The sequence below is a fragment of the Uloborus diversus genome, chromosome 3 (assembly GCF_026930045.1).
Source record: "Uloborus diversus isolate 005 chromosome 3, Udiv.v.3.1, whole genome shotgun sequence".
Taxonomy (NCBI): domain Eukaryota; kingdom Metazoa; phylum Arthropoda; class Arachnida; order Araneae; family Uloboridae; genus Uloborus; species Uloborus diversus.
In genome coordinates, this window is record NC_072733.1 from 174,693,385 (window position 1) to 174,708,223 (window position 14,839).

General features: G+C 32.5%; 1 protein-coding gene across 1 annotated transcript in view; it reads right to left on the reverse strand.

The window, feature by feature from the left end:
- Positions 1-7,585, reverse strand: part of LOC129219299 (serine/threonine-protein phosphatase 6 regulatory subunit 3-like) — a 129,909-nt gene extending 122,324 nt beyond the window's left edge. Inside the window, exon 1 of the mRNA XM_054853641.1 lies at positions 7,503-7,585. The gene's annotated coding sequence lies outside the window, so the exon portion shown is untranslated. The remainder of the gene's footprint in view (positions 1-7,502) is intronic.
- Between the last annotated feature and the right edge of the window lie 7,254 nt (positions 7,586-14,839).

Genomic DNA, 14,839 nt, shown 5'->3' on the forward strand with positions numbered 1-14,839 from the left:
AATTTTTCACTTTTTTTCCATGGGGCAAAGTGAACAATAAAATATTTTCCTAAGGAAATATTTTCTATTCGATTATAAAACATCTTTTTGATCAAAAGAATCAGTAAATAAAAGGTTGAGTGAATAAATGAAAAGATAATGAAACAATAAAGGAATAATTAAATGAATAAATCAAGTAATATATGAAAAAAAATAAATGAACGAGTAAAAGAACGAATCAATAAGAAAATTAGCTAATGAATAAATAAGTGAATTACTAAATGAAAGAATATAAATGAATTAACTAATAAATCAAACCGTAAGTGATTCATATTAAATGATTAAATAGATAAATGAAACAAATTATTTCACTTTGCCCCATCCACTTTGCCTTGTAAGCACTTGACTAATTGTACAATTTATTTAAAAGGTTAAATTTCCGGTAAGCTATTCCAAGTGCCCACAACCCTACTAAAGTAGTAGTTTTTCCTGATTTCCAGGTTAGCTTGGGATTTAAATAGCTTAAAACAATGACCCCTCGTCCTGCTTTCCATGTAATCCATTAACATCTTTCATAATTATAAACTTAAACAACTGAATCATGTCCCCTCCGACTTTTCTTTGCTCCAGGCTATACATATTAGCATATTAATTCTGATATCATAGTCTAAATCTGAAAGTCCCTTTACTAGTCTAGTAATCCTTCTTTGAACCCTTTCCAATACAAAAATATCTTTCTTCAGATAAGGCAACCAAAACTGAACAGCAGGGCCGTCCAAAGAGCTGAGGGCCCCTGGGCGATTGTTTCCTCCCCCCCCCCTTCCTATACACACAGAAAAATTAGATGTTAAAGATGCTATTTATAACATCAATGCATCATACGCATGAAGGCGTCATACTTGCTTTTTTTAAATATTAATGAACAAAACAATCCGAGGGTTATGGGATCATACAAATTATAACACAAGCAATAAATCTGTTTCTAATATTTATTAATTATTCCCCAAAAACTTTTCGAAAAATGGAAATATTAAAAATTTAAATATTTATCTTGTGAAATGTTACCTCACAAGATAAAAAACGATTAAAACTGAGTTAGTTACTCATATTGATCAAACTAAGAACATGAATAAATATTCTGTAGATTATAAATAGAAAATGTAATTTTCGAAATAAATTACCTCAAAATTAAATTTCGGTCTGAACTCATCCAATGATTCTTTTCAAGAGCTTTTTGCTTTTACCTATTCCAACTTAATACCAGCATTTATATAAGTAGATAAAAAGATGTCATTTTTTCCATCAAATTTTTGCAAGTTTCTGTTCTACGTAGCTAGATTCATGGGTACCCCATCATGGAGGGGAGAGATACGGATCTGGTTGCGCCATTGTTTTCAAGCATGACTTCACTTTGTTACTTGGTGTTTCAAAGCATTTGAGGGGGAATAGGCACTCCATAACAGCATATTTGTAATGAATTTACAAAACAAAAATATATTAACTAATTTGTCTTTTTACTTCTACTTTTACAGGCATAAGCTAAGCCGACTGTCAGAAACTGAATGATTTTTGGAACTGGCACCCAATAAATCAAAATGATCATCTTTGGATTAAAATGCATATATATATATATATATATATATATATATATATAAAATTAAGCAAACAGAATTACAAATATTAAACAAATTATAAATAACAAATGATGATAAAAGAGAAAAATGCAAACAGCTATTAAGTAGGAATAGATAAAGAGTGAATCCAGAGCTCATCAGCCGTGGAAGATTCATTAATTATGGCCAACCTTTTTCTTTTATATAATGAGAGAAAATATTTAATTGACAAATCCTTCCTCTACACCTCTTTGTTGCAGATACATTGATGACCTTTTGTGTATAAATTTTCCTAATTTTTCTGAACTTAGCAAAACTATTTATCATAGTTCATTAACGCTCAAAAAGACCAGTTCTAATCAAAATAGCTTTAATTTCTTGGATATCAACATACAAATTGACTCAAATTGTTCCACTACAATCTATGATAAAAGACGCAAATTCAATTTCACAGTTAACAGCTTACAAGATTTTTCCTCCTGCCTAAGTTAAAAGGTTTTTATTGGCATTATTGTTTCGCAAGCTATCAGAATTAAAAGAATTTGCAATACCATTTCTGCATTTAAGCAAGAAATTTCAGTACTCAAAAACTTACTTTTTAATAATAACTTCCCTAAAAATCTAGTTGAAAACATTTGCTTAAGTATAGCCTTCGATGAGCATTTCACTTCTTTTGAAACTGTTTAACTGTGTAAATGTATGATACAACCGTGACAAACCATTTTTTATGAATCACCGGGGTGGATGAAATTTTTACACGTGCGAAACAGGCGACTCGGTATGTCTATGGACTGATTTCTGGATTTGTTTTTATGTTTTTAATGTTTTGTTGACAAATGGAATGTTTTTTTATCAGGTTGAACAATGGATTTGGTTTTGTTTACGTGGATTTCAAGGTAAGACAATTTTGTTATAGGCAGGTACTGTCCCGTGGAAGGCTAATTATCGGAACTTGTTTTCCTAATTAGTAGAGGCGAAACCCCCTGCTTTTAGTTTTAGGTTTGAGCTCTAGTTTATTGTTTTTAGTTTAGCAAGTGGTGCGTTTGCCCATTGTTACTCTATATTACATGTACTGGAGCTTAAACATTCTCTTCTAATTTATAGTTAAAATTTTGGTCTTTTGACCATAATTAATGAATCCTCCACGGCTGATGAGCTCTGGATTCACTCTTTATCTATTCCTACTTAATAGCTGTTTGAATTTTTCCTTTTTATCATCATTTGTTATTTATAATTTGTTTAATATTTGTAATTCTGTTTGCTTAATTTTATATTTACTTGGCTTTTTAGTTTTGCTGCGTTGCGCATCTATGGGTTCTTGGTGTGGTCTTTTCAATATTTTTCACTTTTATTATATATATATATATATATATATATATATATAGTTTATAGTTAAAATTTTGGTCTTTTGACCATAATTAATGAATCCTCCACGGCTGATGAGCTCTGGATTCACTCTTTATCTATTCCTACTTAATAGCTGTTTGCATTTTTCCTTTTTATCATCACTTATTATTTATTATTTGTTTAATATTTGAAATTCTGTTTGCTTAATTTTATATTTACTTGGCTTTTTAGTTTTGCTGCGTTGCGCATCTATGGGCTCTTGGTGTGGTCTTTTCAATATTTTTCACTTTTATTATTATTATTATGTATGTATATATATATATATATATATATATATATATATATATATATATATATATATATATATATATATATATATATATATATATATGCCCTTTACTCAGGGTTGCCACAAAAGTTCACGAATGAAATTCCCTGACAGTTCCAGGTTTTCCAGTTGATTTTAGAAAAAATTCCAGGACAATGAATGTCAACTTAAGTTATTCAATATCAGTACAATATAATTTTTACTGTAAATGAACCTACTTTATTAACCAAATAATGGTTTAAAACATTATTAATAATTGTTATCAAAATTTCGGTTAGGTTAAGACAAACTTAAAATTTAATTACAAATGCTTTGAATGCCTTGCAGATATTTCCAATTAATACTTTTATTTTTAAATCTCTGCAATTGTTGTGCAAAAGTTTGTTTCCCTTACAATGCAAAAATTTTATTTTACTCAAAACTTTTTCTTAGTATTTTTTTTTTTTTTTTAAATCTTTTTATTACTTTGCAACCTTTTCCTAATTGCAAGATGATATGTGCTAGGAATCATTCTAGCATAACTGAGCATATTGTAAGAAATCTCATTTGGTTTAAAAGTGTCCTTTCCTCCTTGCAGCACGAATAACAGCATTCCATCAGTCCATAATGTTCCAAGATTTTTCTTTCAAATTTTTAACCAACATGCAGTTGTTGATACTAAAACCTCAACAAGTGGTGTAGCATTTTTTTTAAAAACATCAATGTTTTTAAAAAAAAATGTTCAAAATTAAAACATCAATGTTTTAACAAAAACCCAGAATGGATGTTTCCAAAACATTCTCAACTGTAACGTAAACATGTGAAAAAATTATCACCATTGTGATAAAGGGATAAAATCGTACATCTTCTTTTGGCAAGCAAGGATCCATAAAACCCATAGTTCATTCTGTTTCAAAAATAAAAATGCATGCTAAATATTCTCTACAATGATGATTGAATTTAAAATTTATATTCTTAATACAAGAATATAGAAAATTATTAAACTATTCATCTAAAATGGACTTTATTTTTTATTTTAAAAAGATTTTTAACAAACCCTTAACTTTAAAAGCAAATGTAGAACTAAAAACTTAAATTCTCATTTTTTTACAATTTAGTATTTTTACAAAAAATATGTACTTGCTAATGAACTCAATAACAGCTAAAGTTTGCAAAAATAAATAAAATAATTCTAATCCAGAATTAATTAAAATAACTTCCAACCGCTGAAATAATGGAAAAGTTTGAAGGATGCATAAGGACTGAAATCTTAAACATACTATGGGATTTTTGGCTTGGATTTTCTTCCTCTCAACTATCAGGAAATTTTGCTTATCTGGAATGTGACATTTACCGCACTTTCACATTTTTACACAACAGTTTCACCCATCAGATGTAGAAATTGGGAAGGAATTCCCTGAAATTTCAAAAAATTGTGACTTTCTTGACAATTTCCTGACCATTTTAGAGATTTTCATTTTCCCTGACAATTCCAGGTTTTCCATATTTTCCAGGTGCGTGGCAACCCTGCTTACTTTAAACACATTTATATATGCAAAGGATGAGATGCATACTCTTTTAACCCTGGTCGATGCGGAATATTGCAACTTTTAGACTTACGTCAATCTGGCTCTGAGGTATAGATATGTCACAGAGCAATCAAAAAAACATGTTCCATTAAAATCCAGATAAAAGCACATTAATGTAGACTTTAATGTAGAATGTGTATTTTTTACTCCTTATTTCGAATGTATTTAAGGCTTTTATTCTTAAAAAATAATAAAATAGTAGCGACTGAATTACTGAAAATAATAATTCAGGACCAGTTTAAGGCAATGGCAGATGGAGAGCAGGCCCTAAAATCAACTTTAACTTTCAATATCTTAAATCTTTTATCGTTATCTTATCATTTTGTAAGATTTTCTGCCATTTGAAATGTAAAAGAAAAAAAAAACATCAAACAAGACCTTAAAAAAATACCAATATAAACGCTCACTAGCAGAATGCTAATGGTTTCTTGGCTACAGCCTATTGAAATTACTGCAGTGAACTGAAAGTATTTTCTTTTTGATGATATCGGTCAACCTAAACTCATCTCCTGTCTTGATGTTCCCAAGCACGACCGCTTCCTCCATACCCGGTAAGCTCATGCAGGGACTGAATTCTAAGAAATTTGGTGGGAACTATACAAAGGAGAAGTGCCTTTTGTTTTATTCTAAACAGGTATGTTCTCAGATTTTATATCTGCTTCAATGATACAAAGGAAACGAATGTTTTAGAGCCTGGGAGAGAGGAGTCTTTTTGTGCACGGAGGAAAATAGGAAATCATTGCAATGATTCTCTATTTTAGGCTGTATAGGTCTCTATGATTGTGTAGACGATGAAACCCTAGGGTCTACGAGACCCTTTTTTGGGTCTCTAAGATTGTGTACGATCTTTGATACACAAAATGAGGGGCGCCCCCACATTTTGTGGAGCCGGGACGGTTGTCCCACTCGCCCCCCTCTTCGGACGACCCTGCTGAACAGCATACTCCAAATGAGGTCTTACTAAACTTCTATACAAAGGCAGAAGCCCCTTCTTAGATTTGTTTGAAACAGATCTATTGATAAACCCACCAGTCTTTGCTCATTCACCATGTGACTCTGCTTAATTTACAGGCTAACACACATCTGCAAAAGTTGGCATCCCTAAAGACTAATAAAAGAGTTTGCCTATCCATCTCATTGGTAGTCAGACCATATGTAACAATAATGTATCAAACAGTTTTGTTTTTTTTTAACGAAAGGAAAAATTATAGCTTACTTAAATTCAAGCACATGAAATCAAGAAACTTTTGATTTTTAAAATTAATTTTGACTTTATTATTCTACATCTTTCATTATATTATATCCACTGAATGAAATCTATAGTTTATATTACATCAAATAAGTTTTTTCAAACAAAATGCAAATGGAACAAAGTAGCTGTTTTGTTTATATATTACTAGTAATTAAAACTAAAGTACCTATTGAAAAACATTTTAAAGAAAAACGTATATATTGACACATTCGAAAATAAAAAGGAAATAGTCATAAAAAATCTAAGCAATATACAGTCGACTTCCGCTACAACGCGATTCGACTTACGCGAAATGGCTATAACGCGATTTTTTCACCAGTAAATAATTTTAGATCTAACACAAATTTCTCGCCCGCAACACGACAATTTTCAGAAGTTAATCGAGATGTGAAAGTATAGATTTTGTACTTTCTACTGAAAGTATTTTTTTCGTATATGGATCTTCAGCCCTTTAGCATCACTGGCAGCGGAAGTTCCCGTTCCCACACCGTACTAATCTGAACATGTCTTTATTTGTGTATACAAATAAGTACTCCGCATTTACCGTATTTTTTTCATTCTAAATTCGAAAGTTTCTGAAATATAACGACTCTTAAGAGCACTTTCATCTAAAGTTTATGAAGACAGAAAGAAAAAGATAAAGTTTCTCGAAGTGCTTGAACAACTAAAAAATGCGTCGAAGGGTAGCGCGACAATTAGATGTGAATGAATTTTCCACATGTACAATTAAAAGTCAATAAAAGGAAATCCGCCAAAGTTCACTGAGTCATGTCTAAGCAAAATGCAAAAACGAAAACGGAAGCTGCTCTTGAATTGAGAATTAAAGAAACCAGAAAGAGAGGTGTTACTATAGATGGAAACGTTATAAAAGAACTAGCGAAGCAACTGTATTTAAAATGTATTAGAATAGGATTAGATCACGCAGATTAAATCATCGACATCTTTATTTTTCAAAGTTACAAATATCAATACTGAATCTACTTCACTATTATAGTACATCATTTTATTACTACTACATACTGTACGTACCGTAGTTTATTTTGTCTCTCTTTCCCGTTGATCACTGATTTTGTGCATCGTAACAGTATTTTATGTTGATTAAAACAGTTTTTTTTTTTAAATATAGTAAAAATTCTGTTCTTTATGTAAGAAACGGTAATGTAAAATTAAAAAACGGTTTAAAACAGTTTGAGGTGGTGCTAACAAGTGCCTAAAATAATTAGGTATGTTTATAAAATATTTTACACATACCCTTTTGCACAACACGAAATTTCGACTTACGCGAGGGGTCATGGAACGCATCCCTCGCGTAAGTCGGTATTCGACTGTAATTTAACTTCAAATTAAAGACTTCAAAACAGCATCTTATAAATATTTTTTTTTTTAAGTAGAAGAAATAGTGATAAATTACATACCATATCCTTCTTACCATGGCCAGGAGATTCAAACTGATAAAATTAATTCAAGTTCCCATTTTTTGATTAGAAAGAAGTGTTGCTAAGGATTTTAAAATTTCTGAAAAAATAATTGAAGCAAATAAAAAAACTATCATTGACAAGAAACAAAAAGAAGAAAAGTATTAACTTAATGAAATAACATAAAATACATGAAGGAATAAAAATAAATAAATAAAAATTAATTTAATAAAAATATTCAAAAAATAACAGGTGCGTTAAGTTGTATCTGCATAGTTAAATTTTGAAATTAATTTTGTGAACCTTCATTTAACTGGCCCACGAGTCACAACTCTGTATTAGGATGGGCTGAAAAACATCAAAATTTCACAGAGCACTTAACCTTGATGTGGGAAATTTGACTACCTAACACTAATTACTGTACAGAAATTCACGACTCTGAGTTAATATCTTCTCCTCTGGCAAAAAAACTTGAGATTTTTAAAAAAAATCAAATAAAAAGTAATATTTACAAAATATTTCAACTTTCGCAGAACTTTTAGCTTTATTGTGGGAATTTCGTATCTTCCTAACACAAACTACTGCGTAAATTTTAAGCTTGTGAGTGAATTATTTCTGCTGTGGCAAGAGGCCTGAATTTTAAGAATTTTATTAAAAAAATCTCAAAATGTGAGTGACACATAACAAAGTAGCTACATACCTAATAGACTGCAATTTTTAATCACCTCAAAGACAACATCAGACAATCCGTTGAACCAGTCCCACCATTAAGAGGGTTTAAAGGGGAGGGGTCAATAAACCCCCTTTCTTTGAAAAACTAATGTTTTTACATATAATTGGCCATGGTTTTGTAGTTTTTGGGTACAATTTCATCGAGTTCATATCCCCCCCTCCCCGACCCTCCTGGAAAAATTTAAAATAACAGGCCTGTAGCAAGATTTTGTAAACTCCTAACACAAATTATTTTTCATAGTTTCCTGCCTCTGGGTTAATTCCCACAACCTTGGCAAGATATCTAAACTTTAAATGGAAAAAAAAAAATTTCTTTTGTGTGTATGACTGTGGTAGCGGGTAGATATTCAAAATTTACAACGTCTTTATTTAAATTCTATTGCATGTAAGAGCAAATTCGATTAGAAATCTAAGTATTTATAAAGTAACAAAAGCTCTGGGAAATATGCAAAAAATTAATAAAATTCTCAAAACTTAGGACTCTTGCCATAACAGAAATAATTAACTCACAAGCTTGAAATTTACAGTAGTTTTTGTTTGGAAGTTACAAAATTCCGGCCATTAATTTGAAATTCTGCAAGAATTCAAAATATCTTGTAAAAAAATGTATTTGATTTCTTTTCTAAAAATCTCAAAAACTTCCAAGTCTCTTGCCAGAGCAGAAGACAATAACTCTGAGTCACGAAATTTTGCACATATAGTGTTAGGGAGGGACAAATTTTCCGCACTAAGGCTAAGTGCTTTGCAGAATTTCGATTTTTTTCGGCTCACCCTACTGTCCATATACAGTAGAACATCATCATACCAAATTGTTATAAAATTGAAATACTTTTAAAAATGCTTTTTTTTTTTTTTATCATTTTGAGAAATACATATTGCTTTGCATATATCAAATTTCTTCACAAAGTAATCAGTAAAATAACTGATTCACTAATATCTAAACAATGAATACATAAGCTAAAAGTTAACTGCTTGTGCTAAATAATGCTTAAAAAGCAGATATACAAAGTAAAACAAATAATTATGTTCCGAAATTTTTGACATTTCTCCTTTTTTATAATTTCTAGTTTTGGTTAGTAAATTAGAAAATAAATTAATTAACCATAAAAAGTGCTCAACGCAAAGTAATGTTCAAAAACGTTCATAAACAGTTGACGAGTATTCTAAATGATAATAAAAAGCATCACTTGCTAACGACCTGCTCATTTCTTAGACATTTCATAACAGGTGAGATACTAAATGGAATTTCCATAGATTTAACAAACTAGCGATTCCGGTAAACTATAATTCACCCAAATTTTACACCTTTCGATTTGTAAACAACCGATACTTCAGAACTATTGTTGACATCAACCAAATTTTTTCCAACAGCAGTGAAAGAAAAAACTAAATTATCATGAAATAATTTGATTAGTTCATTTGAAAATTCAGTTTTTTTTTTTTTTTTTTTTTTACAAGTAACAAGAAAGTTTCGTAGAAGATCACCAAACGTGTAGGCTAAAACACGTTATACGTCGTTGGAAAAGTTTTTCCCTTTTAATGAATCATGAAAAACTTCTTAAATTATTTGTTTGGAAAAAAAATAACTAGTTAGGAATCATCTGTGCATATACATCATGTAATGATTATATTCTTACGTAAGTTGTTCTCTTGTGTTCTGGAAAAATTTAATTCGGATTCCAGTAAGTGGGAATTGTGTATGGGTATAAAAATTTTAATGAGAAGGCGTCAACAAACAGAGAATGTGTCAGAATTTTTTTCAATTTGGGTTAAAACATTGCTAATACCGAATGACACAAGCTGTTTCATCTTACAATAGGTTAAAAAAAAATTTCACAACACTGAAATTTCATTTAATTTTTCACACTTAACTAATCTATTTGCTTACATGCCCGTATCCGTACTGAAGCCTGCTGGCGGGAAAACAATAAGATGGCGTAAGTTTAAAGAAAAGCGATTAAATATCGATTCGGTGACATTCCAACAGTTAATTGATTTGTTCTGTAATCTTAAATCTTTTTATCAATGCAAACATCCACAAAAACCCATCATGTAAAAAAATTTCAGAAAAATATCTCAAGGTAAAGGAATGAACACAAATACTTTGGACCAAATAAACGGTGTGGCAACAGTACATTTAAAGTTAACGATATCGGCCCAATGTTGCACAGCAACATGGGACCACAAATTTTGCTGTAGTGTAACAGAATATCAAGGATAATTTTTATGGCAATAATTTTATAGTGGGATACCTTGAAAAAAAATCACAAAATTTTAAATGCACCATTTCGTATGTAAACTACGTATATAATCCGTACTTTAAGAAAATATTCCATACATTTTGTTTTTCTGAAGAAGAGAGTTTGAGTGTTACCGAGTGAAATTCTTTTGATTTAAAGCTCATTTTCACTGTAAAATATGATTCATTTACGTCAAAGGGTGTGCATGGGAGGGGGGGGTCATGGGGCGTTGAATTTTTTTTTGGAGGATTAATTTTATTGGGACTTTGATCTCATTTGGGGAGGGAGGTATTCTCTGTAACATTCGAGAGGGGTACCATCGCCTTTGGGGGGATGAGCAACAACGTGTTAACCACAACTGATAACTTTAATTCTCAGTTCCATTTGGAATAAAATCTAGCCATTAAACTATTTCTCTGAAAGGATCCGGCTCATCACCATGCACTCACCAGGTCCATCACGAAATGGGAAGATCGGGCGCCGGGAATATTGGAGCCAAGGTTTCGGGCGCTGAAAATGTTACACATTGTCCTCTGGGATTTTTTCTCCCTAAACCAGTTTTGGGTAGGCATTGCCATGACAGGTATTGTACGAGACCCATCAACGTGACAACAAACTAGATATTTGACGTCCGTCCAGTAAAGCCCTGGTTTCCCAGAAGCGAGGTCGCTAATCTTCGGCATTGCTCTTCGCCGAGGGGAAAACTTGACTCTTCTGCACATGCGCGCCCGATCTAAATCGACGTCGTGAATGGCCACGCCGAAATCACTTGACTTTAATTTCAGCGTCACGGCGAGGAGCGACGTCGAAGATCGGCGACTTCGCTGCTTGGAAACCAGTGTTTTAAAAGCAGCCAATCAGCGCTAAGTACGAGCGTCATCTTGAATTCAACGTTGGTGTGTTGCTTGTTCCTTCACGTGTTTGCTCGACTCTGTTTTTAATTAATTCGCTAAAATTCGTCATGGAAGAAAACAATACGAACGCTTTCAATGAAGCTTTGATTCTTGAAGTGAAAAAGCACCCCTGGTTCGGTGTCCACAAGATGAACCCCCTATATGTCTCTCTATGGACCTTATTCACGGTTTGGCAACGGTCCCATCAGCTGTCCGTCTGCGGGTATTTTGGCCAATCACGCAGTGTCAGTAGTGCTAAAAAAAACTCGTTTTATTTAAGGATTACTGGGACTTGATGCGCATAATGAACATGTTTAGAGCTTAAAAAGACTTACGAATGCATGGAAAATGCCGAGAAACGGAGAAAATAAAAAGAGAATTCGAGTTTTCACCATGTTTGTGATAAGGAACCAAAGAGGCTTAAACCCATGAAAATACGATAATATAGAAAGTATTTCGTATCAAATGAATCGTTCATCATTCTTTTACAGCGTTTCTTAGTTAAAAACGTAAAAAATCTCCCATTTTTAAATAGAAAGAAGAGTTTATAAGCCACACAAAAGCAAGTGTTATTATACGCTGTAGTGCCGGATTTTCGTCTGCTACAGTTCCCACAATGCACTGCAGTGAGGGTTTTTACCCGCAGTGACGTCAGGTGAATACTGTCCATTGGGTGAATATTGTACACTGTCATGTGTTTTACGTGCTTTAAAACACAATGAGCCTGGAAGCGTTCAAATACAGTCGAATCTCGGTAGCCTGAATCTTATAACTCGAGTATTCTTTTATCACGAACTTTTCATTGGGTCCCAAACTCTTAAGACTGGTTGTGGAAACTTCTCATACTCGAGCTAGCAATAACTCGGACATTTAAGCCGGTCCCTTGGGACTTCGAGTTATCGAAAGTTGACTATGAATGTCTCCCTTTTCGGAAAACGTATGTCTGTCCGCTTCACGTATCAAACGTGACGTGCAGACGATGTGTGAATTACGCTTTATCGTCGAAATTTGAGTACCCTCGAACCCTCTCTTCTCCCTTAACGTCATCAAGAGTCGACCTTATAACTTCAAAAAAATTCTTAGAGCAACCACCTCCTCTCCTTACACGTCAACATCAAAGTTTTTCCAGGGACAGTCCCTAATGCGTTTTAAGGGTATAAAAAACTTCCGGGGGAGCATGCGCAGGACCAAACCCTTTCCCTTATGTTACAATCAACTAAATACAGCCTGAAATTGTGTCTTTAAAATAATGTCTTTTGCCATTGCGTCTAAAATGAGATACCGAACTCAGTGTCAGTTTGGCATGTATTTCAAAATATTAAAAACTAGTCGACCCGTGCGGAACTCCGCACTGTACTTCGAATCGTTTCATAAGGCATTTCGCTCTTTAAAAATTTCAAAGAAAGAATATTATGAAGAAAAACCGAAAAAAGTAAACGGAAAAACGTAAGCGCACAAGAGAAGGCATGTAATTTGAAGACATCACTAACAAAACCTCGCTAAATACAACGTTGTGATAATTTGATCATCGCTCCCCTTTTGGTTGTACGTATTTTCAATAAATATCATTAAAAGTGTGGCTGAGTGACACGTGAAAAATCGGTAATTTTGCATGTGAAAAAACAGGTTGTGGCAAATACAGTCCTGCTCATGTGAGCATCTGACGGAAAAAAAAGAAACATTAAAGAAATATTTTGTGGCACGGATTCGAACTGGCGCCATTCTGATTAACAGTACGACGCTCCAACAAACCTAGCAACTGTGCCTTCCTTTTCGAATGCTATTCATTGAAGGAATGCGTAATAAAACACAGTAAAAAAGTTTTTCGCCGAATAAAATATAATAAGATCATGCGTCTATGTTTTGTCATTAGCTAGCATAATACGATTTAAAATTATTCGTAAAACATGGAATTCGATTAAAGAATGAGGAGGATCTCACGTAGCGATTGAAACAAACATTCTAGAGAAGTAATAAATTCGGTTGAAAAAATAAGTGTTTTTATTTTTGAATATTCAACAATTTCCCACAGCAGGCTTCTTTAACCTGTACGGCTTAAAAGCCCGCACTTGTTTTTCTTTTAATCGAACACTTAAAATTCAAAATCAAAACCATTTGAACTGAGTCCGTTTTTTAAGTGTAATTTTTCGAACGTAGACAAAATGTTTTTTTTTTTTTTTCAGCCGAAAGCAGAGGAGTAGAAAATGATTTCTTACTAATGAAGTTGATAATAATTTTAATGTTTTATATCGCATTCGAATAAATAATTAAAGATTTACTGGTTGAAACTCGTAGTTTTAATTTGGCGTAGTATTTTTTTCATTTGTACAAAAGTTCGAGCACTGCTATTAGAAAAATCTACATTTCAGCATACAATGAAAATGTTTTTCTGCACAAAAGGGATTCCCTTGAGGTATATCTAATACTTTTTTTTATGCTTACATTATGCTCAGTGGTCTGGACGGAGTCAAAGCTTAAAAAAAAAGGAAAGAACACCCTTCGATTAGCAGTCAACTTATCTGAATGATAACTGTAGCTTGCATAAAGGAGTCGAAATACCAAATAGGATTCCCACTGCATTTATTTTATTACGTGTGTTATCTGTTGCATGTTATGAGTACATGTAATGCGTAATATTACTGTAAACTTGCTATTATGTCGGACAGCCCGAACTGGCCCGAAGTTCAGACAGTTTATAGCCGAACGCTCTACCGAAACGAAACCGAACTCTACCGAAAAAAAAACACAGGTAATTTTAAATTGTTTTTTGCCGAGAAGTGTTTTTATTTTGGAACATTTTTACAATTTGTTATCGCAGGCTGTTTGAACCGTTATGACTTAGATGGCAGCACGTGTTCATCATTTAACAGCACGGTTAAAATACAAAATAATTTGAACTAAGTTCTTTTTTAAGCGTAGCTTTTCAAATGTAGTAAAAATGTGATACGCTATTTTTTTTTTTTTTTTTTTGCAAAAAGAAGAAAAATATATATATTACCCTTTAAATTGAGGTAGTATTTTTTTTTTATTTCTACAAAGAGTCAAAAACTCATTAGAAGAATCTATATTTCAACATACGATTTATTATATTTTACTGAACAAAAAACAATTCCAATGTAGTATGAAATCTTAAACCTGATACTTATATTTTCGCTTACATTATGCTTTCATTTTCTTCCCGGAGCCAAAGCTTAAAAAAAAAAAACCTTACAATTGAGTATCAATTTATCTCCGTATTGCATCAAGTTTTCATAACAGCTAGGAGCGTTCCTACCTCATGTATTCCCTCACATTTGTTATTCATTGTTCATGTTATTCATTGTTCATGTCATTTTTCTAATTTTTTGATGCAGATTGTCCGGACGTGGGCCCGAACACGCAGTCTCCTGGTTACCAGTCGAACGCTCTGCCGATCAAGCTATTCAGCTCTGTCGGTAACAGTGCAAGTTAAAGTTATAAATTTAACCGAAAA